We start from the raw sequence: 11,592 nt of genomic DNA, 5'->3' as shown, positions 1-11,592 counted from the left end.
AGAAACCGTAACTTACGAACAGTAAAATGACAGGATTATCGTGTTTAGGTTCAGGAAGAATCCATCGGTTTTAAGGACTCTCGATTCTTCGACAACAGAGATTTCAACACGTAACTTAGACACGATATGATTACTATTTTTCAATTCTCACCAAGGTATTTCAATTTGGGAAGAAAAAATGTATAACTGGACAGATGTACAACAGTTGAAAAACATTATCTCTGCTCCAAGAATAACTGTGTTCAAATAATTTGATTAGATCATTTGCTTCTTCCGGCAAAAAATCGCGTGACTGTGACAATTGTGGTTTTCTCTGAACTTGCGAGAATTAGATCGTCTAATACGATAATTCGAACAAATTCTTATTTCTCCACCGATCGAAACTCACTTACCCTCGATCCCATAAATTGCGTATTGAATTATTGATAAATAATAGTCACCAAGACCAATACGTTACAAAAAACTTATTCTTCACCAACACGTTAAAACTCTGCAAGTGCCCAGGGACCCGACCTTTATTTGTTGTCGAGAATTGTCCCTCTTCTTGTCTGTCCCACGATGAACAACTGAGATACGCTAGGCGCAGAATGTCACTAGTGAATTTGAGAGAAAAGATACATCCAACTTCCGTGAAGCATCGAGTTACGAGTATTCGGAATAGGCCGCAGGATGCGTGGGATATGACAGAGCGTGACGCAGCTTGGCATTGCTCAATACGCGACGAGTACAAGGTACACGCAATTTTTCGTTAAATACATACCGCGAAGCACGACGCGACAGGCTAAGTAATTGATAGCGCATGCGCAAAATAATTTCACTCTATTGGTCAGCCAGATCGTACGGTGGCAACATTTTAGTTCACAAGGCAGGGGCGCCAACTTATTCGAAACGGGTTATGAGAAGTCAAACTCTCTCGCGTCGAGTGGTAAAATAGAATTATGTTGCTGCAATGATTCATAACAGTCATCGGTCAGTTAACAATAAATGTTTCTGGGTTGACAGCTGAAGCTTAAGGTGGCCGGACTGCGTGAGAAGACGAACAACCTTACGCATGCGCAGTCGGTCCATCAATGTGTAAAGTTTTACCATTTTCTCTCCGTATTCCAGCGGCGACGTCAATCTGTGGGCGACAAGACAGACGAAGTCGGGTAAATCAGATTTTATCATCAGACTTAACGAAGTCGGAACTATTTTTCTACTTCAAGGTGTAAAAGCGGGCCCCTCAATCTTTCCCTGCTGCCATGTTAAGTTCTGCCTTGAATTTCGGAGACTTACCGAGTACTCGGTCAAATGGCAATACGTAATATGCTCGTACTGAAAATGAAAAAAGAGAGCTTATAACCGTCCAGTGAAGGATAAATCAAGGTTAGACCTTTTGGAAATTCCGGAACAATCAAACACTAGAAATATAAGAATTAAATATATATGAAACTTATTACTCTTTGTAAAATAAATGCACACAATTAGTTTGTAGAATGAAAGAACAAATAAATACTATTTATACTCCTCATTTGAGTATCAATATTCACACGAGCAACAGCTCGTTGGATTACCTCATCGGCGAAAGGATAGTCGAGGAGATGCGTGCGGTTGGCGAAACTGCAGCATGCTTAAGGATGAAACTGATCGCGTATTCGCAGCCTTGCACTCGATATTTATTCTTCCTGTACATCGTCCATGCATTTGTTTAGCGTCTGGTGGGATTCTTACGGAACTGGGATATACGTGCAACGCCAGCGATATATGGAAAGGGAGATCTGATCCGTTTGCTCTCTAAACCTGGAGAGTTTCCCAATCTCTGGTGCATGGTTGCGTTGCAGCGAGACGCGGCGCATCCTCAGACTTCGGAGAAAGGTGAAACGATTCGCTGGAAGTTACACTTATAAGGTATGAATGATAGATCTACGTAAAAATTAATCAAAAATGTCGATCTGGTAAATCACGAATGTAATTTTAACGAACTGTAATAATGTTCGGCTAAAAATTACCGAATAGCGTGATACGTTCGCCTGTATTTGACTTCCAGGTACGATCGCGACTTTCTTCTTCACCCATCGGAATTTTCACACACACGAACATCTCTGCAATTAATTTAATAGCATATTATGACTTCGTTACAGAGGCACACATATATATGTATCGGAGAAACTGCTCGTCCCATGAGATCGGCGGTGCATCTTCTACGTTCAATTAAATTACTTACCATACGCTTCGGTTCTTGGGTGTAATTTTAATACTCAAATTCATCATGTACTTCGTATATTCGTAAGAATTCTTACCTGAAATTTTTCTTATGGTTAATTAAACATAAATTTGTGGATTTAGACATGGTTGAAGTGCAAACAGATTTCCACTGGGTAAAAAAAGTCCAGTTTTTGCTGATTTACTAATGAAACACTGAATATGACATGATCATACGAAATGATCAAGAAACGTCTATTTAATAAGATTTTTTTCGGCAATCAGGTATACTTACATTTGCTGAAAAAGTCCAACATTCTCTTTTCTCTTTTTTTATTAACGTAATTCATTGCACCAAATGATTGACGATCAGTCTCATTGTAAACGAGTGTAATTATACCTGTAATTCAAATCCATTGCATTGCAGCTTTGAACAATTTGCCTCGTACAAGCTTCATCCACACGGTGCACAGGATATAATATACATATATTTTTATACATACACGTGCAAGTGGAGATGCGAAATGTTGGCAAATCGCGTGCCAATAGTGTTTGCAACATATCGCCTAGATATATAATATATTACTCGAATCGTACAGAGGCGCGTACAAAGCGTTCGGAGCCAATACATGTAACATCTACGTGTATGTAGATCCGAGTACGCAAAACGTTGCATTATAGCTGTGCGCTTTTGAATTACGTATGCAATTCACGGACAATTGATTTTCTAGCCGCTCGTGTGATTTCATGCCAGGCAACTCGGACGGAGTGTCTGCCGGCTCTCTCTGGTAAAATGGCGAACACGTTCTCCTGTTTACATTCGAACACAGTAGTAGACTTGTACCAGTTGTAATAATTACGGCAAAAACGATAATCGTAGAATACGCAATTTTCTAATAAAATTCGGTTATCTTATAGTTCAATTTTTATCTACTTTTCTTAAAAATTGGACGTAAGATTTACTCTGCGTTATAACGAACTCTTGCAAGAGTTTTCACGGCTTATTATCCACTCATTTAGGCATTGATTTGACTTGTTTTTGGATGACGAAAAAGGATTACTGAATGTCCCTGAATTTCATAACAAATAAAATTCTTCAATATTTTGAAATTCATTGGTAATTCAGATTTATAATGTGACAATATTCCGAATAAACGGTCGAATCGATTCTATTGAAATACAGGAAAAGTATTAATTATTCGATGAAAGTCTGACAAAATTTTCTTGAATCTGTATCGACTTCCGATTATGAAATGGTAGCAGCTCGACTTCGAAAATATTGATAATTCTCAGAATTGTTGATAAATTTTTTTGAAAAGTGTTACATGACCTTCCCTTTTCAATGCAGATGTTATTACATATTTTATCACATGTTATAGATGTGTATAAATTTTTCGCAGTGTGACAATGGGTCGCTGAGATGCGAGAAGTACGTGTTTGAAATCCCGCAGACTTTGCTTGTGCTTCAACGTATATACGTATTCACTTTGTACAATTGCGGGACTCAGCGCTGTAGAGAATTCCTGAATATTTTATTTTTCATTGCGGAGAGGAGCTCTCCGCACGCAGACTCGGAATCTCTGTGAAAATGGGTCGTCACACAAAGAATATAAGCGACTCGTGCGTGAATTTTGTAGAAAAACGAGTTGGGGAATTGAGTCCGTCAAATTTGATTACTGATTAACCCGAGCGATCCTAATATACGCTAAAAATCACTCGTCGGACGTCAAAAACCGGTTTCCAGGTAATTTTTTTTTCGTTAGGAACGAACTACAGAAACCTCTGAACTCTATAATTGACGTATAATTTCGGTGAACGCACGATCTAACTGCGAATTGTGAATGAAGCTTTGTTCACCGACTTAAAAATTGCTACTGAAAAATTTTGCGTCATTAATACTTCCTAATTGCTTTTGCATGACGCTAAATATAATCGGTAAGTAATTTTTATGATAATCGAATTGACGGCAAATCGTTGTTGGTAATGGTAGGAAATTATCGCGGGTTTTTAATCGAGATGAGAAACCGTAAGCGATTTAACTTCTTCGGATGAACTCCTCTGCGGATAACTGTTATTATTTACAGCGTGTCGAATCAGAAATTCATCCTCGACCAAAATGTATCGAGTCGACTGGATGGATTTCACTGAAAGCTGTAGAATGCGAAAATTTTTTACTTCTCTAGCAAACGGAGTTTTTCTCTCATTCCCAGCTCTGTCAAATAGTGACACTAACATCGCGGCGGTAACTAACGAAATATCAACGGCAAACATATCAATCGCTAATTCGCTCGTTAGCGACTGGATGCTTACTGATAAGTGAAACAAAATGTTATTCGAGTGCAAAAGTATCCCCGACCATTTCCACCGTAAATGAGCGATGATCACCTGCTCGGCAAAGCAGTCTCGCGGTTACGAAACTTCTGGACGGAATTTTTCATTCTTAAAGTTGGGCCCAAAGTCATTAGAGCAAACTCAGCTCGTGACTGATGTAAGCCGCTGACAATTCAACCTGTGATTTCTCAAGGTGTAAATTCCGAAGGCTGTGAGTGTTTGTGTTTCTGTTTACCGAACTGAGCGTGGGATGGAATAATTTTTAAACGCGGATCAAGCCAATTACGCGCTAATGTATTCAAAGTTTTGGCACTCGGGAAAACGAATTATATATTGCGTATGTATATAAGGTGTGAAATGTATCCGGCAATTTACATTTAGAAAAGCCGATCGCGTATCTCGCGTCGAATATCTAAAACCGGAGAAATTTCATCGCTCTTATTCAGGTTCTGGCAGCGCCGTTATTGACGCCGTATAAAAAATTTCTCCTATTTTTCTTATCTCGATCAAACATGCTCCGGAGATGTTATCGTATGGCCCTTGCGGAAAGCCAAGACACATCGGCGAGGTTCACCTGCTGCTCCGACGCTGTTCCAAAGCTTGACAAATCTTCGCCACTTGCCGTACCGCATGGAAATATAAAAGGGCCAGGAACACCTACCTTACGGCAAAAAAGATGCTCTGAATCCTTGACACTGTCAATATTCCAGTATTTATTACAAGTGGACGGATTCTAGGTGTTATAATTCGCCTCTTCATACCGCAGAAATTTCACATTAATTCAAATTCTGACGAAATTCTTATCGGCGTGAGCCGAGATAGAAAGCATCGCATTTACTATGCGAGAAAAGTTTTAGCCTGGCGAGGAAATTCAGCTCGAAGTAGATCCTCGGAAAAATATTTCTGAAGGTAAAATTTTCACATTTTCTCGTGGACAGATTATTACGATGCAAATATAAATGAGCTGGTTCTAATTGATATTGTATAACTCGAATGAAAAACCTGCAGACCCTTCCACTTTATTCGGTAAAATATGAAACCCAACTCCTTGAAAACTCCCACGAATCCAGAAAATGGTATACCTGAGCTAATTGCCGGAAAATTGCATACATTTATTTTAATATTAGCCGACTTTGTAGCCTTTCCAATACTCCGAAACCTGTGTCTGGTTTAGAACGAATCCAATGGACTGCCTGAATCCAAGGTTAGGAAAAGAGAAAATACGTCGAATCGTCTAATGAATAATCAAGAATCTCACATTAGATTACAGTTATAACGTGGGACTATAATCGTCGGCGAACATCTGTCGCACCCTACTTTTACATAATTCCCGACGTGACTATTTGTGAAAAAATTTCCTCCCAATATCTCGAGATTTTAACGTCGAACGGAACGAGCCCACGAAGCTTATACTCGCACCAAAACTACCGGAGTGTAATAATTTCTAACGTCCCAGTTGTGGAACCTTTTCTCAAATTGTCGATACCTCGAGAGTCGTTAAGCCCGAGTTATTCGAATTTTCTCACGTTCACCACCATCGGAGACACGTGAACGGGGATTGTTTGACACGGTTTTTCCCTTACAACCCTTGATTCACCATCTACGGCGGATTCGTCCGTTCGATAAATCTCGTTCCCCGTTCGGAGAGGTCGAAAGGTTGTTAATCGCGGAGACAAGGCGACCGCGGCAAGGGCCGAGGTTCTAAAAATATCGCGACATCCGAAAATGAAAATTGAGCAGGGTGGTGTATAGGTGGGTATAATAATCGCGGGGTCGCGTGCAGGGAATGAAGTCTCCACCGGGCGGTGAACGCTCAGCGTCACGGAGGCCATGACTCCCTCTCGGCAATCGATTCAGCGGCGCAGCAGAGGCCATGAACATTGACTGTTCCTCCACCCCCGGCCGCCCCTTCGTATAGGTATTCCGCCGCCGTCGAGGCCGGCAGGTATGACGGGCCCTGAAGGCAGCCGGAGGTGCCTGGAGGGCACACGTACACGAAGCGTAGGGGGTGAGTGTATCGATCGGGTAAGCCACGCCCACCACCCCTGCCACGCCACGCCCCCTGCCTCTTTGTCCTCAAGGGATGACGGGGGCGGCCGAGGGTCGAATGAGTTTCTTCCCCTCTTCGTCGCGCTCTTCTTTCATTCTTTCCTTCTTTTCTACTCCAGCGCCAATTTGTAACACGGATTCGTGATGCTTGAGCGGTGTCCCGATCGAGGAGCCACGGGAAAAGGCTAAGCGGTTCTGATAAGTCGAAGGGCTCGTCTTGCACCCTTCCGTTTCTCTTAACCGGAGATAACGGCCGGATTCCGGTTACTTGATTTTTACATTTTTTTTTTCATCCTTTCTCTCCTTCTCTTCGGTTCCCCTTAACTCGATCTTCTTCTCCAATAGCCTCCTCTGCAAAGTCCTTGGCTTCACCGGTGGCTTCGATCTTGGCATGGACTAATTTAGGTTACAAATTAGCACAATTATTCACGCCCAAAGGCGTGAACGTGTTCTTTGTCTCTTTTTCCTCGCCGGATTCTACCGAGATTGCTTAGCTTGATTTTGATCATTCGTTCCCGACTGTTAAGAATCTTGTTTTTGAAACTTACCACTGTAGGACTATTATAATGGAATTTTTACGGTCAATTCGGCAATTCGACATCAAATATTGTCGACACTGTACATAGTCCATAAATGTCCGAAATTTTTCTTACAATGTGCACTCCCTACACATATTTGTGCCAGATCAAGTTTACGATTCGCTAATAAAGTTTTTAATTTTCGATAATAAATATTTGTAATTCTATACTTTAATCTGTTTTCGAAACTTTTTACACCTCAAAAACCTGACATCGACCATTTTCAACAATTTCTAACTGTACGGCTGAACAACAGTTAGACGACTTTTCAGATTCAATTTCGCTTAAAGATGCCAGGTGCAGGACGTCTTTGAAATAAAATTAACAGTCGCGTTGAAACTTCTTGATTAATGTCAGCTGAACTTGACGTATAAAATGAAATATACAACGGCAGTGTTTATATTCACAGGAATAAATTCGAAAGAAAGAAACATATATATGCGGATAATACTGAAGAAGGAATAAAACGAATGATCCGCAGCGAGCAAAGGTTTCGAACTCTGCCGTGTTTTCCTCGCAATATTCCATTACGAAATCCACGCGGTCACCTGTTATACATTACAGAAGTTTCCGCCGCGCTGGACGCACGTGACGTTAATTTATACTCAATGGTATAAGCTTCATCGATCCGACGTTATTTATGGATGAATGCTACGGTGTGCACGGTACATCGAACGGGCAAAGAAGCCTTTACGTCATTAGTCGCGAAGAAGCTGCATTCCTACAGGAATGTGATTGAAACATACACCGTTTCTGCACTGTGGGAAATGACGCGTGCAAGCCGGAAGAATAAACGTCGTCGGAATCGATCCTTGGATCAATCTAATTACCGATCAAGCTTTCCAACGACAAATTATACCCCAGATTTTTGCCCAAGTACAAAATACGTTTCATCTTCCATCTACCTGTACATGCGAAGTCTTCCCGGGTGCAGAAGTTCCTCGGACTGATCTCGACCCGAGGTATACGTATACGTATACACGTATAATGTATAATGATGCAGTATGAGTATATAAACATGTAATAAGTGGTAAACGCATACACCGTGCACTGTTTACATACACCGTTAGCCGTGCATAGTCAATTATCGTAATACTTTCTCTGATCAATGTCCTCTTTTGTACGATGTACCTTCGGCCCGCATATCGCTGCTACGGAGATATCTTTGCCAGTCCTCTCCGGAGAAAGTAACTTGCGGCAGAAGCTATTCCTCCGCGGATAGTATTCTTGTGTGTATATTCTTAGGTCGTAACACGTGTCACGCGTGTTCTGCTCCATAATATCCCCAGCCTTGGTCGGGGTGAAATAACGGCGTCGAAATCAATCGCTAATTGCCGTGATCGTTGTTGGAGGAAATTTTTCCAGACGCATTTACCGCAATTTTCGTTCTGACGTTTTGAATCAATGAGTCAGAAATATTGTTTGTAGAGAACTTTTCAATTTTGTATCAATCCCCAATGTCTCGTTATACATATCTGACACTTGATTACGATTTGTAAATAATTTTTGAACAATAAACATAGACTCTGGTTGAAAAAAGTATAGCTTTTGATCAAGTTCACATCAACGTTCGTACTTTTTTATACGTTTTCAATTACGTTTTACTGTTTTATAATTATTTCACTAACCTCGAGTTTCACTCATAACACATGAGGGACTTTCAAAATGTGAAAAATTTTTACGTAAGCTGTTCGGTTGTCATCTTTAAGTGAATAAATATGACAGAATAATTTCAGTGATCGTAATTTTACATATCAGATTGCGGAGGTGAAATTTAAGATGAAAATTATCGAGTCTATTTTCAGCAAAATAATTCTCAAATGTCACTTGAACCAATACTAAAACGTCTCATATTACGTGAACTGTGAAATACTTCCAGCTATTTTTCACCGTCGAAAATGTAAACTCGAATCTACGGTCGTCTCATTGTCAGTCTTGAGGTTCAGCGCGTGTGAAATTTAATTTTCAACTAAAAAGTGATGATCAACCCGAGGACCGATCTCTACGAGAAAACCAAAGAAACTATTAATGCGGTAGGATTTCCTGTTCCGAACCGCACGGTTACGTACAATTTCACTGCCGATGGGCTCGCCTGATGCTTATATTCAAACCGTTACATCTCCGTGCAGTAGCATCGCTGAACCGAATCGAACAAGATTTATGAGACGGAAGCGACGGTTAGCGTGAGGAATGTTCTATTATTCTGTCAAAGACGCAGTGACGCGTTGACGGAAGCTGTATTAGAGAATGCCCAGTTGTTGATCATTGCCAGAGGCGATAATTATTTTTATAGAATTCAAACTGATTGTGAGGAGAACCTTAAATCTGTGCAGTTTGCGCTACTTCGCTTCTTTTACGCGCCTGGTCTCATCCAACAATCCGTTTCTATCCTTAATGGGACGCCCTGGTTAATTTCATCGTTGACGTGTATATCTCCAAATATCGAAGTCCTCGTATCTCAAAAACGAAAAAAGGCTTAACAGTCCCATTCTACGCACAGTTCTGAACAAAAACGCTGACATACATTTTCATCCGACATGGAAATATATAAATGGCACGGATTTTTTTTTTTCTTTGATTTTTTTTTTTGCCGTTCCAAATCCATGTAAACCATTCAGCTCTTTTTCATGGTTGAGGTACGTGGACTTCGATATTTAAAGATATATGCATCAACGTCGAAATCGACCAGGTTACCCTCTGAAATTGTTGTTTTCTATATAACGATATTTTTCACTGCACTGAGCAGGAACTACGGAGCACTCGTCCTGGAGGTCGAAATTCACCAGGTAGGGACTTGGAAGTCGTAATTCGTTAGGTAAATCGACTTGGAAGTCGTAATCCGTTAGGTAAATCACCTGGAGAGCAGGAACTATGATGAACTACGGAGCGCTGGTCCTGGAAGTCGAAATTCACCAGGTGAAGGACCTGGAGTGCAGGAACTACGAAGCGCTTGTCCTGGAAGTCGAGCTTCACCAGGTAGCGGACCTGGAGCGCAGGAATCACAGAAAATTACTCGTCAAAAGTCAAAAGTCACCAGGTCAAGGACCTGGAAAACCAAAACTACGAAGCGCTTGTTCCGGAAGTCGAGTTTCACCAGGTAGTTGATCTGGAGCGCAGGAACCACGGAGCGCTTGTCCTGGAAGTTAAGTTTCACCAGGTACTGGACCTGGAGCAGAAAAACTACGGAGCGCTTGTCCTGGAAATCGTGTTTCACCAGGAAGCGGTCCAGGAACGCAGGATCCAGGAGATAGAGAACCCGTTACTCGAAATCTGCGGAGCGCGATTCTCATCCGTCCGCTCTACTGCGCGGTTGTTTCCAGACTGAGAAATTCGGTTGGCTGATTTTGGTCGTGACGGTTACTGTAGTTCGATGACGTCAAGAGAAAAGAAATTTTGGGTGACGTCACTTTCTGAACATCCGAACATCCAAAATTTGGTTTCGAACTTTAATATACGAGTACTACTATGTATGAATATGGTACGATGATTACTTGATAAGCAGCGATTGAATGAAATCACACCATGAGATAGATATCGATAAGATATGAACGAATCGAAGGTATTTGGCGTTCACCTCAAGACTCAAAATGATTTTTATGATTAGCAAAGCTTACCACGCGATATCTTCAACACCATCATGACGTGATCTCAAGTAATTCTCACTAACTCCTGATGATTTCAGCTGCCTCGATTGATTTCTAAGAATATTTCAGTAATTCGAGTTCCTTTGGTGTACAATTTCATTTCCAACAGCTATTAAATTATCGACTTCCTTCAGATCAAAGACTGAACTAGAACTTGCACGGCGCTCGCATTGTCAGCTAGAGCAGACGGATTTACGTTAGGTCCGTTAATTGCACGTCACGAAACCTCGCATGCTGCCTCGTGCAGATGTTCGGTTTGGAACTATAGACGACGTACACAACTAGAAGTGCATGCCACGTATATCTTGCCATGCGTTGGTGCAGAGTCGCTGCAGGGGCCCCGATGCACGCAACAAAATCTCACGTCGTCATTTCACGTCAGTTCCAGACGGCTGTTACTGGACGATTCATTCTCCTCCGCTCGATTCAAATTTTCCGATGTTACACGTTATATGACTGGTTATGTAATTTTTCGTGTAAAACATACGGTTGAAAAATCGCATCAATATCGTTTACCGAAAAATTGAGACACTCACGACGGATCACGATGATGGTGATTCGACGTTGTGAATTACATGCTGATCGTGGCCAATAACAACGTTGCGCAATCCTTGATGCTCGACCTAGAGACATTAGTACCTCATTTCAACGATCCAAACGATACTGTGCTCCCAACTTGTGACTCTTCGAGTATAAGCCAATTATTAGACGCCGGAGGGTTTATAACATGGTATAAACTGATTTGTACAAGTACCTGTGTAGTTGGAACAGAATTAAACGAACGTCTTGCGATCAAGAGATAGGAGACT

Source organism: Neodiprion pinetum, chromosome 3, assembly GCF_021155775.2.
Source record: "Neodiprion pinetum isolate iyNeoPine1 chromosome 3, iyNeoPine1.2, whole genome shotgun sequence".
NCBI classification, from domain to species: Eukaryota; Metazoa; Arthropoda; class Insecta; order Hymenoptera; family Diprionidae; genus Neodiprion; species Neodiprion pinetum.
This window is presented reverse-complemented; position numbering follows the sequence as displayed.